Here is a 15,010-nt window from a genome sequence, read left to right as displayed (position 1 = left end):
CTCATTAAAATAGAGAGTATATTAGTGGTTATCAGAGACTGGGAAGGAAGATTAATGGTAGAAATATGCAGTTTGATAGAGTAATAAGACCTAGCGTTTGATAGGTCAGTGGGGTGAATATGGTTTACAATAGTCTATTGTATATTTCAAAATAGCTAGAAGATAATTATTTAGATGTTTCTAGCCTAAAGAAAAGACAAATATTTAAAGTGGTGGACATCCCAGTATCACTGATTTGATCTTTGTAAATTGTATGAATGTATTAAATTATCACATGTACCTGAAAGTATATACAGCTTTTATCTATCAATAAAAAATAAAACAAAAGTAAAATCCAGCTATTATTCTTCCTACCCCCAGTCATCTGAACCCTTTCTGTTCTCCATGCCTGCTCCAAAAAGGTAAACAGGGTTTTCACAGTCATTTGTATAATTTGTCAATGCCCTGAAGTCCAATTCATATCACTAGACGACTGCATAGATTTGTCTATTTTTGATTTTTGTTCTGCAACGTGCAGCTTATTCATATCACTAGACGGCTGCATAGATTCGTTTATTTTTAATTGTCGTTCTGCAATGTGCTGCTTCCACGTACCAAGAATTGGCACTTTTCTGGTCACTGAAGTAATAATTCACAGTTATTTTCAAAGACACATTAACTCGGGGTGAGAGTCGGGGGGGTGGGAGTAATACTGCTTCCTGATTGAAAACTCCCAGAGAGCAGCGTCTTCGTTTTATTCGCCTGAGCGTTCTCAATGCGCCGCACCGGAAGCCCCTGCTGTCTGCGGGACTCGCACCGCGCTCCTACTTACGCGCCAGCTGGGCTGGGGAGGTGCCTGGCCGGGTGCCGACTCTTGCCGCACTCGCTACCCCGCTAGGATCTGACAGCCGCCTCGGCCAGACATCTTTATCCCCGCAGCTCCGACCCGGTCTCTCTTCGCTTCTGGGCAGCGGCGCCTATAACTGGGGTACGTGCCTGGTTTGGGGAGCGGCTCCCACACGCGGGCACCAGGTTATCCGTTCTTGCGCCTAAGAAAGGGGCAGGAAGCTGCGAAGGTGAAGCCAGGGATAGTGCACGCCTTCCTGGACCTGGGACGTTTTCCTGGCGCTTCCGGACGGCAGGGGCGTAGCTGCGCCTGACTGAGACCCCTGCCGGTCCTGACGAGGACGCGGGTGGGGAGGATGGGTGCGGATCTGGGGAGTGCCTGTCTTGGTTCGTCTTGGCTCACCCTGCTGGAGCTGGGAAACAGGTGCAGACATTCAGGCCGCCCAGCCCACCCTGCTGAAGTACTCACTGAGGGCGGGAGGAGGCTGTGACTCCTCGGACCACTAGGACCCCAGGACTCGGGGCCGTGCACCTGGAGGCCCAGGAGGAGGCAGGGCCGCCTGCGGGATGGGGGTGTCGAGGAGCCTCTAGGTCTGTAGCCTGGGGCCACCTGGCCACAGGTGACCCTGCAGGGAACAGTGCGTTGGAACTTTCTGAGAAGAATGGAGACCCTCGAGAGAGAACTAGGGGCGGGTCCCAAAGGCAGCCTGGACCCTGCGCCTCCCCCAACACCTTTTCCAAGAATGAGCGCATGGGTGTCACAGCCCTCTCTGGCCTCCAGAGTTCGGCCAACACCACAGCACTTTTGAGGTCGTCCAGGCCTGCAAAGATCATCGTGAGGGGCATTCCACATCTGTTTTAAATGAACTCATTGCAAGATAAAATATTTCAAAATTCGGTATCCTTAAGCTAAGAGAAGATTGGGTGTGTGTGTGGGGGGTGCATTTTAATCGTATTTAGATTTTGTCGTGTAAGATAAAATTGGTACTGGAATTAGTTTCTTCTCACCCATCCCTTAAAACTCAGTTTCGGAAAACATAAGTTATAGCAAATTAATATTCAGCACTGTAGGGGTCTAATTGTGCCTGACGACGGAAGTGTGACTGAGAGCTGTAATCTCCCTGTTGTAGTTCATAGGCCTGATGTGTTGAGTCACGTTTGTGTTTGATCCTGGGTTTCCTTGTATTCTGGGTTTAAACAATGTGCACGGTGATGATGTGAAACTAAGAGAGGAAGCAAACAGTGGACAAGAGATTTTCGCCGATTTTTGGAGGAGGAAAGAGAATAGAAGAATGAGACGGGTGCCCTCAGTGCCTTTTGTGGGGTGGGGGTGGGAAATAACCTATAAAGAGCTCTGAGGCTTCACGTTGGAGGCACTAATTACCTGAAATGACAGGAGGGAAATGCAGGGCTGAGAAATAGGGGCCTTGGTCTAAATCTGTTTACAGAATGGTTTGATTCCCCTGATGCCAGTACCCACCTTGGCAACCAACCACCCTCCCTCCCCTAGCCAGCTACCCAGTAGCAGACCAATGTCTCACCCCTACAGGATCTGATGGTCAAACACAGGGACCCACAGGTTCTGTGAGGGGATAGAGGAAGGCACCAGGCTGGAAACCAGCTAATGGCCAAGTGAAAGTCCCCTCAGTCCCCGACCCCACCTGCTTCCATACCACCAGAAGATTGGTGTCTCGAAAAACCCACTGGTCTCAGAAAAAAAGACCTTCATTTCCTGGTTCCTCAACAAAATCACATTGCAGTGAATCACCTTTCCCTCCCATAGCCTCCACCCTTACGGCCAAAATGACCTACCCATGTAAAGAGAATTTCTAATTAGTGTTTTCATTTTAAACATGGACTGGAAAGTTCGGCATTTCTGGAAAAGCCCATGTATGAAGAGAGAGATGTAAATAATAAGATTTAGTGTGTATCTAAATAAACACTTAGTGTTTAGATAACCACAATGGCAAAGACATCTGAGAAAGTGAGGCAGCACCAGAAGCAGAAGACAGCACAATAAAACTATAAATGATGTTCTCTAGGGAATTAAAACTGAATGCTGTGAAAAAGGAATAACAGGGCATAAGTAGGATTTTTTGGAAATCAAAATTTTACTAGCTTAAATTTTAAAAATTAATAGAGGCCAGGTGTGGTGGCTCACACTTGTAATTCCAGCACTTTGGGAGGCTGAGGTGGGAGGATCACTTGAGGCCCAGGAGTTCAAGACCAGTATGGGCAACATGGTGAAACGCCATCTCTGCCAAAAAATGCAAAAATTAGCCAAATATGGTGGTGCATACCTGTGGCCTCAGCTACTCAGATGGGTGGAGGGGCCTGAGACAGGAGGATTGCTTGCGCCTGTGAGATCGAGGCTGCAGTGAGCCATGATCACAGCACTGCACTCCAGTCTGGGTGACAGAGTGAGACCTTGTCTCAAAAAAAAAAAAAAAAAAAAAAAATTAATAGAAAGATTAGAGGATAAACCCACAGATGTCTTTCGGAAAAATGGAACAAAATATCAAAGTGATGTAAAACTTGATAATTGGAAGATTAAAGGGGAGTTTTCAAACCTGAATGCCTATCAGGGTGTTGTGCCCTGGGTGAGGTAGCAGATGTGTCAAATATTGATCCCTACAACTCGGGATAGCTGGGTGAGATCTGGGTGGCTGGAGTTGGTCATTCCTGTAATGGGCAGTTTCGTTTATCCCAAGCTGCTGTTCATATATTTTCTGAGAGTGACAGGGCATGAAGAGGATTGGGAAATTCCAGATGAGGGGTTCAATCCAAGAGTTCTAGCACCTGACTAACAGAAGGGACAGAAAAATAAAACAGAGAATCTGTCTGGAGGAAATTGACAAAAAGTACAATAAAAAATCTTGAATTGCTAGATTGAAATGGCTCACCAAGTGCCCCACAAAAATGATGAACTGGGTTCACAGGACACAGTCTTTGTGACATTTTAGATGACCAGGGATAACGATAAAGTTTCGTAAGCTTCTAAAGAGGGGTAAACTGGAAGCGGGGAGAGAACTGGGATCTGAGTGTCATTAGACTTCTCAACAGCAAAACTAAAGGCTGGAAGGCAAAGAAGCAATGCCTCAAGACTTCGGAGGTAAAATGATTTGCAATCTGGATTATGGACTCGGCCAAATGATCAATAGTATCTAATGGAAGAATAAAGATATTTTCAAATATGCAATCCATCAAAGTTTGTGCATTCTGTCTTAGAAAGCTATTGCTCCATCAAAACAAAGCAGTAAACAATGAAGCAGAAAAAACATGAGTTTAAAACAAAGGACATTGGCGAAGGGTTGTCTTAGATGAGATAAGGTCGCTGCACACAAAAGAGCAATGGGTTCAGAAAGGAATAGAGTCAGCAGTATCAGTGATCAATAGCAGTGGACGCAACACATTGGAATTATGAAAGAGAAGGTAGTACAATTGAGCCCCAGTGGACAGCCTCTAAATGAAAGTATGTTTCAGAAAGGGAAGATGTATAAAATCTTTAAATGCCAATTGGATTTACACATGGTATACTTAGGAACTAAAAATAAACATCCATTCCAGTTTTGTCACTGGTAAGGCGTTAGAAGAGCAGCAGTGTTTTTGGTCAGTACCTAAACTTATATGCTGCCTGAGTGTCTAAAATTCATACCTTACAACTCTCCTCCTTTAAAAGAAACCAGCAGAGATGCTGATACCATGTTTTTGGAGAATCTAGCTTACTGTATTTATAAGTGTTTAACTTTGTAAGTTTGTTATTAAAGTTGTTTAAAACTTTCAAACATCTGATATATTAGAGTTTGTAATCAATGATTAATAAAACATCTGATAGGCTGGGCATAGTGTCTCATGCCTCTAATCCCAGCACTTAGGGAGGCCGAGGCAGGCAGATCACCTGAGATCAAGAGTTCAAGACCAGAATGGCTAACATGGTGAAACCCCGTATCTACTAAAAATAAAAAAATTAGCCAGGTGTGGTGGCATGTGCCTGTAATCCCAGCTACTCAGGAGGCTGAGGCATGAGAATCACTTGAATCCGGGAGGTGGAGGTTGCATTGAGCCGAAATCATGCCATTGCACTCCAGCTTGGGTGACAAGAGCAAAACTCTGTCTCAAAATACATAAATAAATAATAAATAAATAAAGCATCTGATTATTAGACTTCATAATTAATGCTTAAAGATTTAAAAAATGACTTATTTGCTGTGTAAGCAGTATGCTTTAAAGTTTAAGAAAAAAATTAGGTTTATCATATTGGAAAACAATAAATTGATCAATAAAGTATAATAGTAGGGAAAGTTGTTCTCTGCTTGTGAAAATTCTTTTTTGGTCATGAAAATTTTAGACTTTAAGAATGCTGCACTCTTCAGCAGACTGAAAGACTGTGGGAGATGAAAAATGGGATTGATAGGTTCTTCATATGTGGTTGAACATATAAAGTAATTACTAAAAATGTTTGACTGATCTGTAGAAAATTTAGGGGAAAATTTGCCAGACATACATTGAAAACTAAAGAAATGAAGGAAAAGCAATATTAACATAAGGAAAAACAGCTAATGCCCCATTTCTTTGCTTGTAAAATGCAGATATTTACAGCACCTACCTCATCATGTTGTATGGATTAAATGAAATTTTGCAAGGAAAGGCCTAGTGTAGTTTTTGCATGTGTACCTATTTGCTCACTGAACAAAAGTATTAACCATATTTATTAATAAATAAGAGTAAAAATACAATACATATGTAAGCCCACATTGATGTAATGTTGTTTTTAAATCCATTGTTTCAGGTTCACTGTCATGGACGCTCTATCAGAAGTAACTGGCATCTTTGCATTAAACCTTTTGAAAAAGCTAGGGGAAAATAACTCAAACAACATATTGTTTTCACCCATGAGCATGTCGTCAGCCTTGGCCATGGTTTTCATGGGAGCGAAGGGAAACACTGCAGCCCAGATGTCTCAGGTACCTAGAGCCACTTCAAGACAACAATAAATGCTACTACTCAGTTGAGCTCTTCTTCTACATTTCAATTCCCAAAGAAATTCCTCTTTTAACAGACAACTTTGATAGTATCATAGGATGTAGATGGAGAGTTGGCAGGATGGAGCATGTTACCACTGCCTGACCATCCGTGGTGACTTGGGGTCACTCATGTGGGTGCGTCTGCAGGCTACTGGGCTAGAAGGTCCAGGAAGGTCTCACTCACTTGTCTGGGTCTTGGTGCTGCTTGGTGGCTGGGGCCTTAGTTCCCTACAAGCAAGTCTTCCCATTCCTCCGGGCCTTTCTGTGTATCCTTGCTTTAGCACAGCTTGTGCTTCCTTACACCATAGTAGCTGGGTTATGAGACAGCAAAAATGGAAGCTGCTAGGCTTTTTAAGGACAGTATCATATCTGCACTCTGATATTCACAGCAAGTCACAGGACCAGCCCAGATCCCACAGGAGGGGAGAGAGACTCCATCTTTTGATGTCAGGAGCAGCCTGTGCATGCAGAGATGGAACATATGGTTGGCAGCTGTGTTTTCAGACAAACTACCACAAATAGTGAACATAAATAACTAGATACATTTTGTTAGGATTTGCCAAAGGCATTTCCACTCATACTAATACTTAGAAAACTTTGGTTTCCTTTAGGAAGTAATTATAGGCAGGACTGAGAAGAGCTATACGTAGGGAGACTGGGTGGCTTTCAAGACACTTTTCATCTTTAATTAATCATCATTTAAGCTACAATAAGGATCTGTAAACCTCTTAGTGAAAGTTTAGTGTTTTGCCTATTTCTTGAAGTCAGGGAATACTGAAAATGTTATTTTCCTCTGTGTTTTTGTTTTGTTTAATTTCAGGCACTTTCTTTTAGTAAAATTGGAGGTGAAGATGGAGATATTCACCAAGGTTTTCAGTCACTTCTCACTGAAATTAACAGAACTGGCACTCTGTACTTGCTTAGAACTGCTAACCGGCTCTTTGGAGAAAAGTCTTATGACTTCCTCTCAGTAAGTCATACTTGTTTTTCATTGGAGAAAATAAAGATAGTAATGGGTGATGGACAGTAGTAGAAAGAATGTGGGCTATGAATTCATACAGGTGGGCCTGAATCCAGGACTCCATTCAGGAACCTCACACACTCCTCTGATTCCATTTTATCATTTATAAAATGGGTCTTAGAGCAAATACTGCCCAGTTTTGTGACATGATTGTATATTTAGAAAACTCCATTGTCTCAGCCCCAAATCTCCTTAAGCTGATAAGCAACTTCAGCAAAATCTCAGGATACAAAGTCAATGTGCAGGAATCACAAGCATTCCTATACACCAATAATAGACAAACAGGGAGCCAAATCATGAGTGAACTCCCATTCGCACTTGCTGCAAAGAGAATAAAATACCTACGAATACAACTTACAAGTAATGTGAAGGACCTCTTCAAGGAGAACTACAAACCACTGCTCAAGGAAATAAGAGAGGACACAAACAAATGGAAAAACATTCCATGCTTATGGATAGGAAGAATCAATATCATGAAAGTGGCTATACTGCCCAGAGTAATTTATAGATTCAATGCTATCCCCATCAAGCTGCCAGCAACTTTCTTCACAGAATTAGAAAAAAACTACTTTAATGTTCATATGGAACCAAAAAAGAGCCCACACTGTCAAGACAATCCTAAGCAAAAAGAACAAAGCTGGAGGCATCATGTTACCTGACTTCAAACTATACTACAAGGCTACAGTAAACAAAACAGCATGGTACTGGTACCAAAACAGAGATATAGACCAATGGAACAGAATAGAGGCCTCAGAAATGACACTACACATCTACATCCATCTGATCTTTGACAAACCTGACAAAAACAAGCAATGGGGAAAGGATTCCCTATTTAATAAATGGTGTTGGGAAAACTAGCTACCATATGCAGAAAACTGAAACTGGACCCCTTCCTTACACCTTATACAAAAATTAACTCAAGATGTATTAAAGTATTAAATGTAAGACCTAAAACCATAAAAATCCCAAAAGAAAACCTAGGCATTACCATTCAGGACATAGGCATGGGCAAAGACTTCATGACTAAAACACCAAAAGCAATGGCAACAAAAGCCAAAATTGGCAAATGGGATCCAGCTTCAGCACAGCAAAAGAAACTATTATCAGAGTGAACAGGCAACCTACAGAATGGGAGAAAAATTTAGGCAATCTATCCATCTGACAAAGGGCTAATATCCAGATTCTACAAAGAACTTAAACAAATTTACAAGAAAAAAAAACCCATAAAAAAGTGGGTGAAGGATATGAACAGACATTTCTCATAAGAAGACATTTATGTGGCCAACAAACATATGAAAAAAAGCTCATCATCACTGGTCATTAGAGAAATGGAAATCGAAACCACAATGAGATACCATCTCACGCCAGTTGGAATGGCGATCATTAAAAAGTCAGGAAACAACAGGTGCTAGAGAGGATGTGGAGAAATAGGAACGCTTTTACACTGTTGGTGGGAGTGTAAATTAGTTCAACCATTGTGGAAGACAGTGTGGTGATTCCTCAAGGATCTGTTACCAGAAATACCATATGAGCCAACAATCCCATTACTGGGTATGTACCCAAAGGATTAAAAATCATTCTACTATAAAGACACGTGCACATGTATGATTATTGTGGCACTGTTCACAATGGCAAAGACTTGGAACCAACCCAAATGCCCATCAATGATAGACTGGATAAAGAGAATGTGGCACATATACACCATGGAAAACTATGCAGTTCATGTCCTTTGCAGGGACATGGATGAAGCTGGAAGCCATCATTCTCAGCAAACTAACACAAGAACAGAAAACCAAACGCCGCATGTTCTCACTCATAAGTGGGAGTTGAACAATGAGAACACATGGACACAGGGAGGGGAACATCACACACCTGGGCCTGTCGCGGGGGTGGGGGCCTAGCGGAGGGTAGCATTAGGAGAAATACCTAATGTAGATGACGGATTGATGGGTGCAGCAAACCACCATGGCACGTGTATACCTATGTAACAAACCTGCACGTTCTGCACATGTACCCCAGAACTTAAAGTATAATAATGAACATTAATTTTAAAATAATCAATTAATTAATTAAAACATAAAATATACAATCGATGATACATTTGGATCTATGTATATATACATATACACACCTGTAAAAGCAATCTAGATAATGAACATATCCATCACTCCAAAGTATCCCCTTCTCCTTTGTACTGCCTCTCACCCACCTCTCTCTGCCCTGTCCTCAGTTCCATGTTGCATGCAACTACTGATCTACCTTATATCCCTATACATCAGTTTGCATTTTCTTGAAATTTATTTAAATAAAATCATATGATATATAAAAGTAAAGAAAGTGTGTTTTTAAAAAATATTTGAGATTTTGAGCATAATTGTGGGATAAGACTTCAAAAAAGTGAAGGGGTTAAAGATGAAGGAGTGAAGGTAAATATTTGCTTAACTAATTTAGCTTAGTGAGTTAAACAATAGATTCAATCACAGATTATTTAATCCACTAGTTTCCATATTTTACTCACCTAAGGTTAGAGTTTACTATTTAGACACTTAACATTTCTTGGCTTACTGGACAATGTGAGTCACCTCTTCAGAAAAATTCATGGCATTGAATGGATAAATGTAAAAAGTAGAAACTTTGTTTTAAAAACTCTAAAATCAGTCAGCACAGTTTCTACTTTAGAACATCAGAAAAAGAAGAGTAAATTAAACCCAAGTAAGCAGAGCAAAATGAATAATAAAAATGGGGGCAGAAATGAATGAAATCCAGAGATAAAAATCAATGAAAACAAATGCTAATTATTTTAAAAGATCAATGAATTGATGCGACAGTAGCCAGGCTAAACAAAAAGAAAACCCTAAATTACTAATATCAGAAATGAAAGTGGTGACATGCTAAAAATCCCATGTACAATAAAAAAAACATAAAGGAATACTCGGGACAGCTCTGTGCCCACAAATTTGATAAACTACCTGACATGGATCAATTTCTTGAAAGACACAATCCGCCAAAAGTCACACAACAGGAAATAGAACATTTGAATAGGCCTATATCTACTAAAAAATTTAATCAATAATTAATAACCCTCTAAAATAATCACCAGACCTAGATGGACTCACTAGTGAATTCTAAAAAAGTAAAAATAAATAAGAAAACATTTACACCAATTCTCTAAGTCTCTTTCAGAAGATAGAAGCAGAAGAACTGCTTTCTAATTCATTCTATATGACTGTAATTACTCTGATAACAAAACCAGACAAAGACATGAGAAGAAAAGAAACTTAATGACCAGTATCTTTCATTAGTATAGGTGTAAAATCCTGAGCAACATGTTCACAAACAATATCCAACTATGTGTAAAATAGTTGGATTATACATTGTGACTACGTAAGATTGATTGCAGGTGTACAAGGCTACTTCAACATTTGAAAATCAAGTAAAGGAATCCATCACATCAACAGGTAAAAACAGAAAAAAATCCTCAAAAAATTGCTAGCAGCTCCAATTCAACAACACATTAAAAAGATCACTCACCACGATCAAGTGAGATTCACCGGGGTATGCAAGTATGATTCAATAAACACAAATCAATAAATGCGATACATTACATTAACAGAACCAACAACAAAAACTACACGATCATTTCAATAAATGCCGAGAAAGTATTCAGTAAAATTCCACATCGCTTTATGATAAAAATCCTTAACACATTGGGTATAGAAGGAATATACCTCAAAATAATAAAAACCAAAATGAAAAACCCACTGCTAATATATTGAACGGGGAAATATTGAAAACCTTTCCTGTAAGATCTGCAACAAGACAAGGATGCCCAGCCTCGCCCCCATTATTCAGTATCTGACTGGAAGCCCTGGCCGGGGCAATTAGGCAAGAAAAAGAAACAAAGGACACCCAGACTGCAAAGAAAGAAATAAAATTAGCTTTGCTCACCAATGGCATAATCTTATAATCGGAAAAACCAAGAGACTCCCCTGGAAAAACTGCTAGAACTAATAAATGAATCAGTAAGGTTGCAGAATACAAAATGGATATAAGATATCAGTAAGATTTCTATACATGAACAGTGAACAATCTGAAAAAGAAATCAAGAAAGAAATCCCACTTACAATACCTATAAGAAATATAATGTATAAAATACCCGGTATCAATTTAATCAAAGAAATGAAAGACCTCTACAAGGACAACTATAAAACACTGATGAGAAAAACATGAAGAGGACACACAGAAAATGGACACATATTCATGCTCACGGGTTGGAATAATTAATGTTAAAATTACAACGCCACCCAAACAATTTACAGAGTCAGTGCAATCCCTATCAAAATACCAACGTCATTCTTCACAGAAATAGAAAAAAAAAAAAAAAATCCTACAATCTGTATGGAACCACGAAAAACCCCAAATAGCCAAAGCGCATTATCGCTTCTTGACTGAAAACTCGCAGCCAGTTGCGGTTTTTCACCCGCACAGAGACTGGCCGCTTCCCGCACACCTGGGCCTGTCGCGGGGTGGGGCCTAGCGGAGGGTAGCATTAGGAGAAATACCTAATGTAGATGACGGATTGATGGGTGCAGCAAACCACCATGGCACGTGTATACCTATGTAACAAACCTGCACGTTCTGCACATGTACCCCAGAACTTAAAGTATAATAATGAACATTAATTTTAAAATAATCAATTAATTAATTAAAACATAAAATATACAATCGATGATACATTTGGATCTATGTATATATACATATACACACCTGTAAAAGCAATCTAGATAATGAACATATCCATCACTCCAAAGTATCCCCTTCTCCTTTGTACTGCCTCTCACCCACCTCTCTCTGCCCTGTCCTCAGTTCCATGTTGCATGCAACTACTGATCTACCTTATATCCCTATACATCAGTTTGCATTTTCTTGAAATTTATTTAAATAAAATCATATGATATATAAAAGTAAAGAAAGTGTGTTTTAAAAAATATTTGAGATTTTGAGCATAATTGTGGGATAAGACTTCAAAAAAGTGAAGGGGTTAAAGATGAAGGAGTGAAGGTAAATATTTGCTTAACTAATTTAGCTTAGTGAGTTAAACAATAGATTCAATCACAGATTATTTAATCCACTAGTTTCCATATTTTACTCACCTAAGGTTAGAGTTTACTATTTAGACACTTAACATTTCTTGGCTTACTGGACAATGTGAGTCACCTCTTCAGAAAATTCATGGCATTGAATGGATAAATGTAAAAGTAGAAACTTTGTTTTAAAACTCTAAAATCAGTCAGCACAGTTTCTACTTTAGAACATCAGAAAAGAAGAGTAAATTAAACCCAAGTAAGCAGAGCAAAATGAATAATAAAATGGGGCAGAAATGAATGAAATCCAGAGATAAAATCAATGAAAACAAATGCTAATTATTTTAAAAGATCAATGAATTGATGCGACAGTAGCCAGGCTAAACAAAAGAAAACCCTAAATTACTAATATCAGAAATGAAAGTGGTGACATGCTAAAATCCCATGTACAATAAAAAAAACATAAAGGAATACTCGGGACAGCTCTGTGCCCACAAATTTGATAAACTACCTGACATGGATCAATTTCTTGAAAGACACAATCCGCCAAAAGTCACACAACAGGAAATAGAACATTTGAATAGGCCTATATCTACTAAAAAATTTAATCAATAATTAATAACCCTCTAAAATAATCACCAGACCTAGATGGACTCACTAGTGAATTCTAAAAAAGTAAAATAAATAAGAAAACATTTACACCAATTCTCTAAGTCTCTTTCAGAAGATAGAAGCAGAAGAACTGCTTTCTAATTCATTCTATATGACTGTAATTACTCTGATAACAAAACCAGACAAAGACATGAGAAGAAAAGAAACTTAATGACCAGTATCTTTCATTAGTATAGGTGTAAAATCCTGAGCAACATGTTCACAAACAATATCCAACTATGTGTAAAATAGTTGGATTATACATTGTGACTACGTAAGATTGATTGCAGGTGTACAAGGCTACTTCAACATTTGAAAATCAAGTAAAGGAATCCATCACATCAACAGGTAAAACAGAAAAAAATCCTCAAAAAATTGCTAGCAGCTCCAATTCAACAACACATTAAAAGATCACTCACCACGATCAAGTGAGATTCACCGGGGTATGCAAGTATGATTCAATAAACACAAATCAATAAATGCGATACATTACATTAACAGAACCAACAACAAAACTACACGATCATTTCAATAAATGCCGAGAAAGTATTCAGTAAAATTCCACATCGCTTTATGATAAAATCCTTAACACATTGGGTATAGAAGGAATATACCTCAAAATAATAAAACCAAAATGAAAACCCACTGCTAATATATTGAACGGGGAAATATTGAAAACCTTTCCTGTAAGATCTGCAACAAGACAAGGATGCCCAGCCTCGCCCCATTATTCAGTATCTGACTGGAAGCCCTGGCCGGGGCAATTAGGCAAGAAAAGAAACAAAGGACACCCAGACTGCAAAGAAAGAAATAAAATTAGCTTTGCTCACCAATGGCATAATCTTATAATCGGAAAACCAAGAGACTCCCCTGGAAAACTGCTAGAACTAATAAATGAATCAGTAAGGTTGCAGAATACAAAATGGATATAAGATATCAGTAAGATTTCTATACATGAACAGTGAACAATCTGAAAAGAAATCAAGAAAGAAATCCCACTTACAATACCTATAAGAAATATAATGTATAAAATACCCGGTATCAATTTAATCAAAGAAATGAAAGACCTCTACAAGGACAACTATAAAACACTGATGAGAAAACATGAAGAGGACACACAGAAAATGGACACATATTCATGCTCACGGGTTGGAATAATTAATGTTAAAATTACAACGCCACCCAAACAATTTACAGAGTCAGTGCAATCCCTATCAAAATACCAACGTCATTCTTCACAGAAAAAAAAAAAAAAAAAAAAAAAAATCCTACAATCTGTATGGAACCACGAAAAACCCCAAATAGCCAAAGCGCATTATCGCTTCTTGACTGAAAACTCGCAGCCAGTTGCGGTTTTTCACCCGCACAGAGACTGGCCGCTTCCCGCACATCAGGAAATCCTGGCGGCCTGCGGGACCCGCCCCGCCCTCTTGCCCAGGCGCCCGCTGGGTGGTTCCTGGCGGGGCCCGACTCCGCCCGCCTCCCCACTCACTAGGAACTGATACCCCGCGCCGCTCCGACATCTCTATTCCCGCCTCTCCGACCAGGTCTCACCTCGCTCCTGGGCAGCTGCGCGGAGAATTGGGGTAGGTGTCTGGCTTTCGGAGCGGTTCCCACACGCGGGATTCGCATTATCTGCTCCTGAGCCCAGGAAAAGGGCTGGAACCTGCGAAAGGGAAGCCCAGTGAAGTGCTCAGCGCACCTGTTGTCCAGACCTTTCCCTGGGGCTGCCCTTCTTCACTTGGTCTCTGGCGGGGCGTCCCTAAGGGCAGGGACTTGGCTGTACCTGGCTGTGTGCCCTGTGGGTCCAGGCGCGGGGAGGAGAGGCCCGGGCGAATGGGCGAGGAGCTGGGGGGTGAAAGTCCTGCCTGGGCTCCACTCCTCCTGTCGGAGCTGGAAGTAGGTGCAGACAATGAGGCCTCCCACCCTGGTGAAGTTTCTGCTGGGCGCTGGAGGGGGCTGTGAGGCCTGGGACCTCCAGGAATAACAAGAGCAACAGTATTTATTTGTCGGTACCGAAACATATGCTCTCAGTATTCAGAATTTGTACTTGGCATTCCTCCTCCTTTAAAAGAAACCAGGAGAGGCGTTGATGGTATGTTTTTGGACTGGAAAAAAATCAAAATGAGGAAGATAGTGTTGCCAGAAAGCAAGAATGTTGGGATAGTGTAAAAAGAAAGTAACCAATTTAAAGAGATTCCCAGTAGATAAGTAGAGAGAATTTGCTCAAGAACGAAAACCAGCATGTGTTAATTGAAATACATGTTACTACAAAGCCAAGAAAGAGTCCTTGAGTAAATTCAGATAAAACAAGTAAGATGGGTCGGGCGCGGTAGCTCACGCCTATAATCCCAGCACTTTGAGAGGCTGAGGGGGGGGGGGCACGAGGGCAGGGGATCGAGACC

At 40.3% G+C, this 15,010-nt stretch overlaps 1 protein-coding gene and 1 pseudogene across 1 annotated transcript in view; both read left to right on the top strand.

Moving 5' to 3' along the window:
- The first annotated feature begins 5,702 nt into the window (after positions 1 to 5,702).
- LOC108526334 (serpin B6-like) overlaps positions 5,703 to 15,010 on the top strand; it is a 16,217-nt pseudogene continuing 6,909 nt past the window's right edge.
- LOC108526363 (serpin B6-like) overlaps positions 14,106 to 15,010 on the top strand; it is a 45,831-nt gene continuing 44,926 nt past the window's right edge. The window contains exon 1 of the mRNA XM_017867102.1: positions 14,106 to 14,191. The gene's annotated coding sequence lies outside the window, so the exon portion shown is untranslated. The remainder of the gene's footprint in view (positions 14,192 to 15,010) is intronic.

Source organism: Rhinopithecus bieti, unplaced genomic scaffold (assembly GCF_001698545.2).
Source record: "Rhinopithecus bieti isolate Rb0 unplaced genomic scaffold, ASM169854v2 scaffold_2272, whole genome shotgun sequence".
NCBI classification, from domain to species: Eukaryota; Metazoa; Chordata; class Mammalia; order Primates; family Cercopithecidae; genus Rhinopithecus; species Rhinopithecus bieti.
This window is presented reverse-complemented; position numbering and strand designations above follow the sequence as displayed.